The 14,103-nt window shown below is 44.9% G+C and overlaps 1 protein-coding gene and 1 non-coding gene across 2 annotated transcripts in view; both read right to left on the bottom strand.

The window, feature by feature from the left end:
* LOC126282289 (mucin-5AC-like) overlaps positions 1-14,103 on the bottom strand; it is a 758,596-nt gene that overhangs the window by 585,486 nt on the left and 159,007 nt on the right. The gene's annotated exons all lie outside the window — the stretch shown is intronic.
* Positions 9,946-10,020, bottom strand: Trnat-ugu (transfer RNA threonine (anticodon UGU)). Its single transcript has one exon. It is a non-coding gene; the product is annotated as a tRNA-Thr (tRNA).

Genomic DNA, 14,103 nt, shown 5'->3' with positions numbered 1-14,103 from the left:
ATTCCCAGCCCAGGGTCGACAGGTAGGATTCACAAGTACTTCTGGTTCAGGTCAGGCCCAGGGAGGGGTGATTGCCTTCCCAGATTGCGAATTGGTTCCTCTCAGGTGTTCGGGATGTGTGACCTGTGGTGTGAACAACCAACGCAGGTGAGCACCCTTCTGAAGGGGGCCCCAATTGGAAGTAGCGCGTCATCGGAAACACAATCATGGGGTATTTTCTCGCAATGAGCCAATCCTCTTCACAGTCAACGACTACGAAACGTAAACAGAATGAGGCTAGCGATTCAGAGACCCTCCCAGCTGCACCAAGGTTCCTTGTGGTTTCACGCACTGAAGACGGTCAGTCCTTCATAACGGTAAATCCGTTTGTTATTCAGAAAGGTGTTGATGCAATTGCTGGCCCTGTGAAATCATGCTCTCGTTTATGCAATGGCACTTTGCTTTTGGAGACTACTTATGATTCTCAAGCACAACTGCTTGCAGCTTCGCTCCTCCACAGCTATCCTGTTCGTGTCAAGGTCCATAAAACGCTGAATCCTTCCCGCGGTGTTGTTTACACTAGGCTGCTCTATGATGTGACCGAGGCAGAAATCCAAACTTACTTCTCCGATCAGGGTGTCATTGGCGTCCACCGGGTGATGAAAACAGTAGATGCTGCCTTAGTGCCCAAACGCGCTCTCTTTCTCTCTTTTGGCAGAGTGGCTCTTCCGTAATAGATGAAAACAGGTTATGAAATGATCACAGTCAGACCGTATACTCCGATCCACTTGCGCTGCTACCAGTGTCATCGTCAAAAACACACTCGAGGATCCTGTCGACACCCAGACACATGTGTAACCTGTGGTTGCGATGCTCACGAGGGCAATTGTCCACCTCCTTCTCCCCGCTGCATCAACTGCAGTAGCGATCATGCCGCCTCCTCCCGCGATTGTCTCAATTATCTCTTGAGCTGCCTGTCCAGCAGATCTGGGTGAAGGAAACAGTGCCTTACCCGGTCACTCGCAAGTTGTTGGGTAATCGGAAACCCTGAGTTCTGCGATCTGGCACCTACAATCCTATCACTGCTATATCTCGCTCCACGAAGGATATGGCCACGCAGACATGCCATCTCAAATTTAGCACCGCGGTTGTGAAATCGTCTAGCGTCATGGTAGCGTCCACATCTCCTCCTTCAGCTGTACAAAACTCCACCAAACTCTCGCCTCACAGAGCGAAGTCACCAGATAAACAACCGGCAGGCTGGAAAGGACAGAAGGAATATTCACGTGAATAGTTCTTGGATCCCTCCAGCCGACCAATACCTGAGTCTCCCTCTGCAACTAGAAACGCTTGCAGAAGTCAAACAAAGGCAAACGGTCTTCTTTTCCTCCGACTCACAGATCCTCTTCTACGTCTACATCCATACTCCGCAAGCCACCTGACGGTGTGTGGCGGAGGGTACCTTGAGTACCTCTATCGGGTATTCCTTCTATTCCAGTCTCGTATTGTTCGTGGAAAGAAAAACTGTCGGTATGCCTCTGTGTGGGCTCTAATCTCTCTGATTTTACCCTCATGGTCTCTTCTCGAGATATATGTAGGAGGGAGCAATATACTGCTCGACTCCTCGGTGAAGGTATGTTCTTGAAACTACAACAAAAGCCCGTACCGAGCTACTGAGCATCTCTCCTGCAGAGTCTTCCGCTGGAGTTTATTTATCATCACCGTAACACTTTCGCGATCCTGTAATGAAGCGCGCTGCTCTCCGTTGGAACTTCTCTATCCAGCTCTCTATCGGAGCCCACACTGGTGAGAAATATTCAAGCACTGGATGAACAAGTGTACTGTAACCTACTTCCTTTGTTTTCGGATTGCATTTCCTTAGGATTCTTCCAGTGAATCTCAGTCTGTCAGTCTGTCATCTGCTAATGCGTACCCCCAGATAATTTATGGAATTAACTGCTTCCAGTTGCTAACCTACTATATTGTAGCTAAATGATAAGGGATACTTCTTTCTATGTATTCGCTGCGCCTTACACTAGTCTACGTTGAGATTCAATTGCCATTCCCTGCACCATGCATCAATTCGTTGCAGATTCTCCCATATTTCAGTACAATTTTCCATTTACAACCTCTCGATATACTACAGAAACATCCGCAAAAAGCCTCAGCGAACTTCCGATGTTATCCACAAGGTTATTTATATATATGGTGAATAGCGACGGTCCTACGACAGTCCCCTGCGGCACTCTTACTTCGGAAGACTTCTTTCCATTGAGAATGACATGCTGCGTTCTGTTATCGAGGAACTACTCAATCCAGTCACACAATTGGTCTGATAGTCCATATGCTCTTACTTTGTTCATTAAACGACTGTGGGGAACTGTATCGAAAGCCTTGCGGAAGTCAAGAAACACGGCAGCTACTTGGGAACCCGTGTCTATTGCCCTCTGAGACTCAGGGACGAATAGCGCGAGCTGGGTTTCACACGATCGTCTTTTTCGAAACCCATGCTGATTCCTACAGAGTAGATTTCTAGTCTCCAGAAAAGTCATTATACTCGAACATAATACGTGTTCCAAAATTCTACAACTGATCGACGTTAGAGATCTGCACATCTGTTCGACGACCCTTTTTGAAAACGGGGATGACCTGTGCTCTTTTCCAACCCATTGGAACGCGACGCTCTTCTAGAGACCTACGGTACACCGCTGCAAGTAGGATCGAATTGGTATCCCATCAGGTCCAGCGGCCTTTCGTCTTTTGAGCGATTTTAATTTTTTTTCTATCCCTCTGTCGTCAATTTAGATGTCTACCATATCTACAGTGTCGCCACGTGATACCCTCGCCCGGGCGACCTCCGAGTTTCTGGTGTGCACCACCAACCGTTTTTCTGCTCTGGACTCCGCAGGCCGACAGCAGAAGAATGACGTCGCTCTGCAGAGCCTCCTTCCTCTGTGACTCTTCGAAGCCTGGCACTCGGCAGCCGTCGAAGTGACACCCTTTCATTTTTTTCCTCTTCATAGCTCTCCTCCAAAAACGTTCGCGGATTCGATCCAACAAAGAGGATTTATGGCTGCTCGTAGAACCGCAGCGTCCACTTATTCTCTGCCTTCAGGAAACAAATTTGCGTCCTCACGACCACTTTGAGCTCTGGCATTTCTTCCAGGACCGTTCTGACCTTCCCCCCGCGGTCGGAATTCCATCTCATGGGGGAGTCATGCTGCTCGTACAGGATGACGTTCATAGTCAACCCACCTCCCTAACTACCCGCCTTCACGCTGTTGCAGTTCTCCTTTTCCTTCCTCACTCGACATTTTCCCTTTGTACCGTTTACATCCCTTCGTTATACGATCTCACCAAGGCAGATTTCCTCCAGTTTACTGGGCGTCTACCTCACCCCTTTCGCGATAGTACCTTTGTGAACACTGGTAGCTCTCGGACTGACCGTGGTGTCGGCTGTGTCCTCGTCATTGGCGCAGATGTTTCTCGGTATCGGATTCCGGAACACTGCTCAGTATTTACAGCAGGACTCTTCGCTCTGTATCAGGCCACGCAGTACATCCGGCGACACTGACTTTTCAATTGCGTCATCCACTCACATTCTCTCAGCGCCGTTCCAAGCCTCTGTGTGCTGTACACCACACAGCCCTTAGAGCAACGGGTCCAGGGAAGCTGTCACTTGCTTACTCGTCATGCAGCCACTGTGATGTGTACGTGGGTTCCTGGTCATGTCGGTCTGACGCGAAACCAGGCTGCTGACGCGGCTGCCAAGGCTGCAGTCCTCGTACCTCAGCCCGCTAGTTTTTCCATTCTCTCCGATGATATCTGTGTTGCCGTCTGTCAGCAGGTGGTGTCACTTTGGCATCACCACTGGTCCTCTCTTCATGGGAACAAGCTCCGGGTTTTAAGACTCTCCCAGCGTCTTGGACGACCTCTTCTCGGACCTCTGGCAGCGAGGAGATCATTTGAACTAGGTTGTGTATTGGGTACTGTCTTTTTTATTATTATTTTTTTAAAGCAATCGCCATTTGTTAAGCGGTGATCCCCCACCATTTTGTGGTCACTGCGTCCAGCGCCCAACTTTTGACTGTCAGCCGTTTCCTGATGTAATGCCCAATCTTTAACCGCTTACGTTCCTGTTAGTGTTTCCCGTCTGAGTTATCGGCCGTTTTAGCGAAGGACGCGCGGGCTGTAGACTGCGTTTTACTTTTTATCCTTCTTCTCTTCTGTAGTGGTCAATCCAAAGATTGCTTTTGCAACATCTACAATGGCAGCTTGTCTCCATTCTGTGCGTCTTTCAGCTTTCCTCTTCATTTCTTTATAGGTGTTACAGCCCACATCTTTCACGATTTGATTCATGTACATCATTCGTGGTCTCCCTCTTGGTCTTTTCCCCTCGACATATCCCTCTATGACTGTGTTCAGGAGTCCTTTACGTCTAACTAGATGGCCTGAAAATTGCACTCTTCTTTTAACAATGAAACTCTAGAAGCTTCTCTTCTCACCTGCTCTAACCAGAACCACTTCGTTTGTAACCTTGTCGATATATTTTATTTTGAGCATGCGTCTATAGCACCACATTTCAAAAGAATTTACCTTCTGGTCTTCCTCTGTCCCGAGAGTCCATGTTTCACACCCATAACATGCCACACTCTACAAATATGATTTCAAAAATCTTTTCCTGATTTCAAGGCTGATGCTCTTAGATGTTAAGAAGTTTTTCTTCTTGCTAAGAGCAGCCTTTGCTTGAGCAATTCTACTTATCACTTCTGCCTTGCTCCTTCCATCCCTGGTAATATCACTGCACAGATAAGTAAATTTATCAACTTCTTCAAGCAGTTCATTGCCGACATGAACTTGGACTTTCACTTGATCTTTTTTGTTGCATGCCATAACTTCTGTTTTTGCTTTATTAATTCTCATATTATATTCTTCCCCCATAACTTTATCCATTCTTTTCAGTAGGACCACAAGATCTTCTTCACTTTCAGCTAAGACAGCTATATCATCGGTATATCTTATCATATCTATTCGTTGGCCACGAATTACTACACCTGTCTGTGAATTTTCCCTTGCTTTTTTCAGCGCCTCTTCAATGTATACGTTAATATAACAGGGGATAGTGCGCAACCCTGTCGGGCGCCTTTCCATATCTGCAATTCTTCTTGTTTTGTCCGTCCACAGATAACTGCTGTCTCGCTTTTGTACAGGTTCCATATCATTTTTCTATCTTTGTAGTCCATTCCTACTTTTCTGAGTGCCTCAAACATCTTATCTCATTTAACATTATCAAAGGCTTTCTCTACATCTGCCGGCCTCGGTGGCCGAGCGGTTCTAGGCCCTTCAGTCCGCAACCGCGCGACTGCTACGGTCGCAGGTTCGAATCCTACTTCGGGCACGGATGTGTGTGCTGTCCTTAGGTCAGTTAAGTTTAAGTAGTTCTAATTTCTGGGGGACTGATGACCTCAGATGTTAAGTCCCATAGTGCTCAGAGCTATTTCAATCATTTTTCTTTCTCTACATCTACGAAAGCTATGTATGTTGTCTTGTTCTTATCTAGTCGTTTCTCTATTGTTAGTTTTAGAGCAAATATTGCTTCTCTGGTTCCGCTATCTTTCCGGAATCCAAATTGGTCTTCGGAGATTGTAGCTTCGACTTTTTGTTCTATACGTTTTAGGATAATTGAGGTTACTTTTTTAGAGGCGTGTGTAACTAGGCTGAGCATCATATAATTTTCACATCTTGTAGCATTTTCCTTCTTTGGAATGGGGATCATAATGTTTTTCTCAAAGTCTGTAGGAATTTTTATCCATCTTAACAATATCGCGAAGGGCATTTAATTTTTAGTTCTGGCTCTCCGTTTATCTTGGCGTGTTTTATAGACCATTCTTAACTGTCTTCTCTTCCATCGATTGGGATGACGTGTAGTCATTTTAACGCCTCTCTTTGTCTTCATGTTCTACTGTTTTGACAGGTGTGTGTATGACCCCAGTTGTTTTTGCGCCCTAAAACAAAACAAAACAAACCAAGCTGCCGCTGCCCGAAATGAGCTACGGCGGGGTACTGCAGTATTGCATTTTCAACTACGGACTGTTTAACTGACGCTGCTTGGCGTCCTGCCAACCCGCCTCCACAAGTCACTTAACAGCTGGCGTCACTGTCGTGGAATCGCCTTTCCAGCACAACAGTTGAACGTACGGCTTATGGTACAGTGTGAAAAAAATGCCATTGTCAGCTTGCCTTTGTGAAAGAAGCTTGACTATTGCGCTTTTTTTGTAAGATGACTTTTGCTAAAAGTTAGGAGCCAGTGGATTAGTTTCATTTTGGAGGCAATGGGGAACAGACGGACATGTGTGACTTAGGTTATTCAGCACCATGTACAGAGTGAATAGCAGTTGTATTCCACGTATAAGATTTATGGGACTGTGGTTAGACAATTCTGAGGATCAAAGTGATTGATTATTAGACATGAGAATTAAGTTAATATGTTTTATTTTAGGTGTTTCTGAACTGTTGGTGTTCCAAAATGAGTACCGACAAGGGAAGGCTTTAGCATAGTCACGAACGCAAGAATGTCAGAACCAGAGTCAGTACGTAATGTTTCTGGGAAGGGTAACACAACAAGGGAAGGCTTTAGCATAGTCACGAACGCAAGAATGTCAGAAACAGAGTCAGTATGTAATGTTTCTGGGAAGGGTAACACAACTGACCGCGCCGGCCAGAGTGGCCGAACGGTTCTAGGCGCTGCAGTCTGGAACCGCGGGACCCCTAAGGTCGCATGTTCGAATCCTGCCTCGGGAATGGATGTGCGTGACATCCTTAGGTTAGTTAGGTATAAGTACTTCTAAGTTCTAGGGGACTGATGACTTCAGAAGTTAAGTCCCATAGTGCTCAGAGCCATTTTTGAACGACCGACCGCAGGTAACACGGAGTTACATGGTGGGTTTGGAGTACAGCAAAATATAAAATTGTCATCTATGATTTAGTTGCTCCTTTCCCTGGTAAGTCAACTAACGACATGCTAGCATTTTAGGAATTTGGCAGAGACGGGGTTTTTAAAAGAGGGCCGTGGAAATGTCGAGGAGAATGTGAACAGGGGTTCAGGTTAATTTGCTTGTACCTGTCAGACTGGCTGTGAAATGCAAGGTAATTAATGTGTCGACCGGATTACGAGTCCAGCTGACAGATTAAGGTGATTTGTATACAAACAATGTTACCAGGCACGGGGCAGTGTGAATAGAGGCGGGGGTCAGCAAAAGGGCAACTCTAGGCGCACAGTCCGGAACCGTGTGACTGCTACGGTCGCAGGTTCGAATCCTGCCTCGGGCATGGATGTGTGTGATGTCCTTAGGTTAGTTAGGTTTAAGTAGTTCTAAGTTCTAGGGGACTGATGACCACAGCAGTTGAGTCCCATAGTGCTCAGAGCCATTTGAACCATTTGAAAAGGGCAACGGTAGTTTCAGAGACAGGGGAAGAGGGAAGAAGCAGGCATTAAAGGCCGAAAGGAACCTAAAGACCGCCTTACTCTATTGTCAGCAAAGTTAGACGCTACTGAGTTGTATGCAGAGGTGGATTATGTGCTGGAAGGACCAGTGGAGGAAGCGAATTGCGTGATGTTGTTGGATACAGGGGTGCGTGTGTCAGTTGTCAGTTGTCAGTGGAGATCTTGTGGTACATGGGTAGTGACACCCATCAGGGTGAAGATCATGTGAGTGGTAGATCACTGTTGTGATCCGTGGACACAAATTTTTGTCTGGGTAACGTTCAGTAAGTTGATGTTTAGAAATTGTGGGACATGTAAGTGAGGGCTATGGCATGATGCTGGGGATGGATTTCTTGCCTCAGCATTGTGCCAAAATCAACGTTTGACAACGCATGGTGGATATCGATATAAAAATGTTTCAGTTGGGAGGAACTGTCTCCAGCGTACCAATGTCGCGTGGGGAGTCTGCCAAGTATGACAAACCACTTAAACCGCAAAAAATCGCACTAAGGCTCGTGTTACTCAATCAGACTGGGTTAATTGTAGTGTTAACTTGCAGGTACGGATATTCTATACGGTGGAGCTTTGGAAGTACATGAAGAATCAGGCAGGTTGCCTGGTGAAGAGAAGTGTTGTATATACACAACAGGCGGATAATTTCACCACTGAGGATTTAGGTTAAAAATCTGTTGTTAATTGCTACCGTGGATATCCTGAAGGAGGAAGAGAGGGGCACGAGGGTTGTCTGCCACGAACAGTTGCCAAAGAACGTCGGAACTGCTTTACGAGGGAAATTGAAGCACCTGCATGGAAGTGAGAAGGAAAGACGGAAGAATTGGAACTAGAATTGATTTGTTTATTGCAAAAGGGCCATTGCCAGGAACGCTTATTACACACCACTGAATGCCGACGGGGAATGAATCACTGGTTTGCCACAAACCATTTAGAGTACAGAGGTACTTCCATTCGATTCACAGATCTGCAACTGAAAGATGAGATAGTAATAGTCCTTAGAGTGGCTGGGATTATCATTGCCCCCAGAAAATCAACAGATGGATTACGAAAATACAGGTTTTGTTGAGATTATCGACACTTGAATACGAAGACTGTAATGGATACCTACCCTTTGCCAAACATTACGAAAGCCATAGAGTATTTAGACCAATGAACGTACAGAGAAGCATAAGTGTGTGCTAGGAGAGGTGTCACACTTTGGTTATATAAGTAGTAAGGATGGGGTCAAGAGGGATCCACGGTTAGGTAAAGCCGTACGTGAATTTCCTGCACTGAATCAGTGAAGAAACAGCAATCGATCATTCACACCATGAATTATTATAGGTTTGTTAAAGGATTTGCGGGTGTTGCCAGACCATTAACGCAATTGCTGAAGAAAGGTTAAAAGTTTGTATGATCAGTGGGTTGTCAGCATGCTTTTGAGAAACTGATAGAAGTCTTAGTGTTTCCAAATTTCAATAAGGAATTCATTCTGTCAAGTGAGACATTCAGCCATGCACTCGGTTGTGTGCGGGGTCAGGAGGGTGTGGGGATGCATTCGTATCCAACTGCTGACATCAGCTGAAAGTGACGGGCGGAGATGTTTTGTGAGGACGCCGCAGCGGTTCAGTTAAACAGCCTGTAATTCCAAATACTTTATCACAGCATCCCGTCGTAGCTCAGTGCAGGAAGCGGCAGCTTGGCAGCGGCACTCGGTGGCCTCCTTTCTGTTGCCAATCACTCCGCGATGCTGACACAGTGCAACGTTGGCCAGGCCGTAGCCCGTCATCTCAGCAGCAACCCCAGCTCCGGGCGGTCTTCGATAACTGAAATGTCATGGATTGTGGTGCTGTAAGGACCAGAGCGCGGCAGGCTGATGGCGTGACGTAACGGCGGTATCCCGCTGCCCTCAAAGTCAATGGCCGGCGAGCTGCTTCACAGGACGGGTCCTGGCCCATTGTGGCAGCAGCTCCAGGTCCCTCGATCTCAGCGCGGACTGCGCTGACACATCTCCAGACTACGGTCCGTGAATAGCATTCCAGATGGCAGCCAGTCTCCACAGCCGCTTCGTGACACTCACAGAAGTGAGTTTAGTACAATTGCCTAGGCTTCGGAACTGAGGTTGTTTGGGCTTCGCTATCCCTTGCGGCATATATAGTATACATTTCGGCGGCCGCCGGCGTGGAAAGGCCTATGGCACTGCTGCAATTGACTTTCAGCTTCGCACATTTGTTACCAAGCATGGCCAGCGTGGTACAGTAGAGATAAAATACGTCAAACACTTTGGCTACAGAAGTGTTTCACTTACGTGTATATTGCGGATGTAGTTTATTCTTTTATGCAATTTGATTCATGTTTTAGTGCTTTGCACATAGCCCGTGCGCACATGTTGTGTGGAATAACGGTTACGTATACTAATTACAATGAAATGAACACCCTTAGCTGCTTACAGGCGTTGACATACGTCAACGGGGACAGATGAAAACGTGTGTCCCGACCGGGACTCGAACCCGGGATCTCCTGCTTACATGGCAGACGCTCTATCAATCTGAGCCACCGAGGACACAGAGAATAGTGGGACTGCAGGGATTTATCTCAGGTACGCCTCCCGCGAAACCCACATTCTCAACGTATTGCCCCGCACTACATTCGTACTGCCCCCGCCCATTATACTCATTACTCGCGGCGCGTTGCCGATTCCCGTAAGAGTTCGGGCACTGTTTGTGCTTTCGCACAGAAGAAGAAGATGGTCAAGTGGTCGGTGAGACTTAACCATATATATACTAACATACCTATTTCTTTTCGATCTGCTGGGAACTACAGTATGTTCGAACGTGTCATAGCCTACCATTGTACAGTGGGCCTTAACATGCCGCTTAAGTACCCTTATGTTTCAGTGTTAAAAGTATGTTACTTTGTTTTTAACTCCAGAGTATTTTATATGCTGACAGTTTCCTTTCAGAATCATTGACAATGACAGAATTTCGAAACTGAACTCGAAGTACATATTTTTGACAACTGCAAGCGGAATGGCGTCATTCAGCAATTGCACTAAGGTTGTGGACCCAGTCCTCCATAAAACTCTGTATCGTAAAATTTGGTTTGCTGTGACTATCTTGTTTCCTAAAACGAAATTTCTGTTGCTATCATATGTTCTACTTACTATTTTCTTTATGATACTGAAATGCTATCTTAATTGTATGGTTAGTTATTTTAGATCATCAATAACTGCGAAAGGTTAAATTCTTAGGACTGAGAGGAAAATTCCACGCACTATCTCACCAGCTGTAAATAAGTTGTGGTTGACGTAATGCTAGATAGACCTAGACGCAACAAAACTTTAAACAAGGCTTGAATTGGTATTACGTTTTATGCTAGGAACTATAAGTCCAGTTTAAAAACTGTCACTAGTACATGAGATTCATTCTTACGGAATAAGGCGAAAGTGTAACTGCAGAAAAATGTGTATGGATAACAGACGAACAACAGTTTTACCCTTGTTTGCTGGGCAAGTTCATTTTTCTTCACTTTACGCCAGGTCATCCTCATTTTTCCATTTGTAAATATGAAGTAATAATTCTGGAGCTAGGAGCCACAATATGTATTCACGTACATGGTATCTCAGTTGAACGAAGATGCAGAAGGAAGCCAACACATGAGGTAATAAAGTGAAACGAGGTACGAACAACAGAGTGTACTACAAGTACAAATACCAGTATTATGAGAAATGCGCCGAACGAAAAGTCCTGCGATCTGACTAGCTGCTGCGATAGCTCACCCTTGGGCAGGGTGCCAAAGATCACATTTTCATTCATTCATTTTTGCGAAAGTGTGAGTCATATTTTATTTGCAATAATAAACAGCTCAAAACTTCAGTTTAGTATCAATTTTTAGAGAATGATTGAGTAAGTGGACAGACCTGAATCTCTTCGTTCTATCCAGTTAAGGAGATGCCGAATAGCAAAATTACTAGAATTTCAGGGCGCGTCCAAAATGGCAGCTCAGAGACCACGGCAGAGAATAATTGAGCTTAGGAAGTGTAATTTTAATTGTGAACTACTAAAAATTCAATCTATCATGTTCATTAGTATACAAGGATTATACTTGTGAATAATGAGAATGAATGACTTTACATGTGAATCTTGTGGGTGATCTTTTTTACCAAACAATTTTTTTAATCAGTTTTCGGTCCAGTGTAATGAAATGTGAAAGATAAAAAGTCAGTGACATCCTAACAAACTTCTGGATGCTAATTCCAGCAGTTGCCAGTTCATGCGTGGTTTCATTACAGCTCCACCACAAGAGTAACGGACTCACGATTTACCTGTTACCTCCGATCTGTGACGAGAACATTACTTAAGACGTGCAATTCGTGGACATTTTTGGTATTTGCTCTGATGTGGGAAGACGTATCTATGTCCCTTACGAGCCTTGCTGCTCCAGTACAAATGGAGGCAGTTACGTGCCATCTTTCATAGCACAGAGAAGGAAACCGAAAGCTCACTCCCTCTGATTGGTACTTAAGTCGTATTTAGTAGCGACGACAGTGTTCAAATGGCTCTGAGCACTATGGGACGTTACATCTGAGGTCATCAGTCCCTTGTAACTTAGAACTACTTAAACGTAAGTAACCTAAGGACATCACACACATTCATGCCCGAGGCAGGATTCGAACCTGCGACCGAAGCGGTCGCGTGGTTCAAGACTGAAGCGCCTAGAACCGCTCGGCCAAACCGGCCGGCAACAGTGTATATAATACAAACGTTTATAGCGGAGGATAGTCGAGATGTGACATAAACACTAAATTAATGTCATAATGATCATCCTAAAGGTACCCTCATTTTACCTGCTGGATATTCGACTTTGTAGCTGTTTTGAAGAGGAAGGAACCATGATAAAGGTTGAACTCACCATGGATGACGAGGCCGCTGTAAGCACAGCATTTGGATGTGAAGATTTGAGCGTTCGTTGTTTGAAAGTTGTACGGTAGAGAAACACTGTGACACTGATTCACTTATGTGTGAATTGCAGAGTAGTCTTACACAGATGTAGAAGTAGCTGAATGGGCGGTATAGCTACTCATCCCACGTGATTCCGGGAAATAGCGGCAAGGCTGAACGGTATTTCAATAATATTGCCCCTCGAATTATTGTGCAGCGTATCAAATACAGGTGCATATGACTTTATCTTTTGATAGGAATATCGTTACGTCAATTTCATTACTCAGGTAAATACGGATGGTAATACGGGAGAAATGCGATCTATAGAGTGTCTTCCAGCATAGCGATTGTAGCGAAGATCCTTACCCAACGTGGCTGTAACATGAACTACTAAATCAACAAAATAATTTATTCCTATCATTTCACCGAGAATAGATCTGAGTGTCCAGCTTAGAGTGTGCTTCCCAAGTTAACGACTCCGCGTCATTGAGAAGTACTTCAGAATTAATTGCACTGGTACAGAAATTTCTTTTTATTTGCTCATTTTCTCACTGACGACTGGATGTAGTGTTTGCGCTTTTACTTCATTACGATTCTAATTCGGGTATAACCACATACTGTCCATATATGGAAGAAAAAAGCAAAAAAGTTTGCGGAAAGCTGTCGCCATAAGGGAGAAAGGTACGCTTCATATACAACATCTTCTGGAGATGACAATATCTATCATTGCTACCGCTATGGTCAGACTGCCGTACGATACACCTTATTACCCTTTTGTGGAATTATCTTGAGAAATACGAAGATAATAAGAAATTTCATTGTGATCCATTGAGTGCTGAATTTTGAGATTTAATGAGATGCAACAAGTAAATCGAAAGTCACTAGTGACAAATGTTTGACGAGATGAAATGTGTCCATGTTGATGATGGCAACGACATATCTACATCAACATCTACATAAATATTCCGCAATCAACAACACGGTGCGTGGCGGAGGGTACCTCGTACCACAGCTAGCATCGTCTCTCTCTGTTCCACTCCCAAACAAAACAAGGGAAAAAATGACTGCCTATATGTCTCAGTACGAGACCTAATCTGTCTTATCTTTGTGGTGTTTCCGCGAAATATAAGTTGGCGGCAGTGAAATTGTACTGCAGTGAACCTCAAATGCTGGTTCTCTAAATTTCCTCAGTAGCGATTCACGAAAAGAGCGCCTCCTTTCCTCCAGAGACTTCCACCCGAGTTCCTGAAGCATTTCCGAAACACTCGCGTGATGATCAAATCTACCAGTTACAAAGCTAGCAGCCCGCCTCTGAATTCCTTCTATGTCCTTCCTCAATCCGACCTGATAGGGATCCCAAACGCTCGAGCAGTACTCAAGAATAGATCGTATTAGTGTTTTACAAGTGGTCTCCTTTACAGATGAACCACATCTTCCCAAAATTCTACCAAAGAACCGAAGACGACTCTCCGCCTTCTCCACAACTGCCATTAGATGCTTGTCCCACTTCATATCGCTCTGCAATGTTACGCCCAAATATTTAATCGACGTGACTATGTCAAGCGCTACACTACTAATGGAGTATTCAAACATTACGGGATTCTTTTTTCTATTCATATGCATTAATTTACATTTATCTATGCTTAGAATTAGCTGCCATTCTTTACACCAATCATCATGAATAAAAGTGAAATCTCACGAGGAAAT

This window comes from Schistocerca gregaria, chromosome 7 (assembly GCF_023897955.1).
Source record: "Schistocerca gregaria isolate iqSchGreg1 chromosome 7, iqSchGreg1.2, whole genome shotgun sequence".
In the NCBI taxonomy this organism is placed as follows: Eukaryota; Metazoa; Arthropoda; class Insecta; order Orthoptera; family Acrididae; genus Schistocerca; species Schistocerca gregaria.
This window is presented reverse-complemented; position numbering and strand designations above follow the sequence as displayed.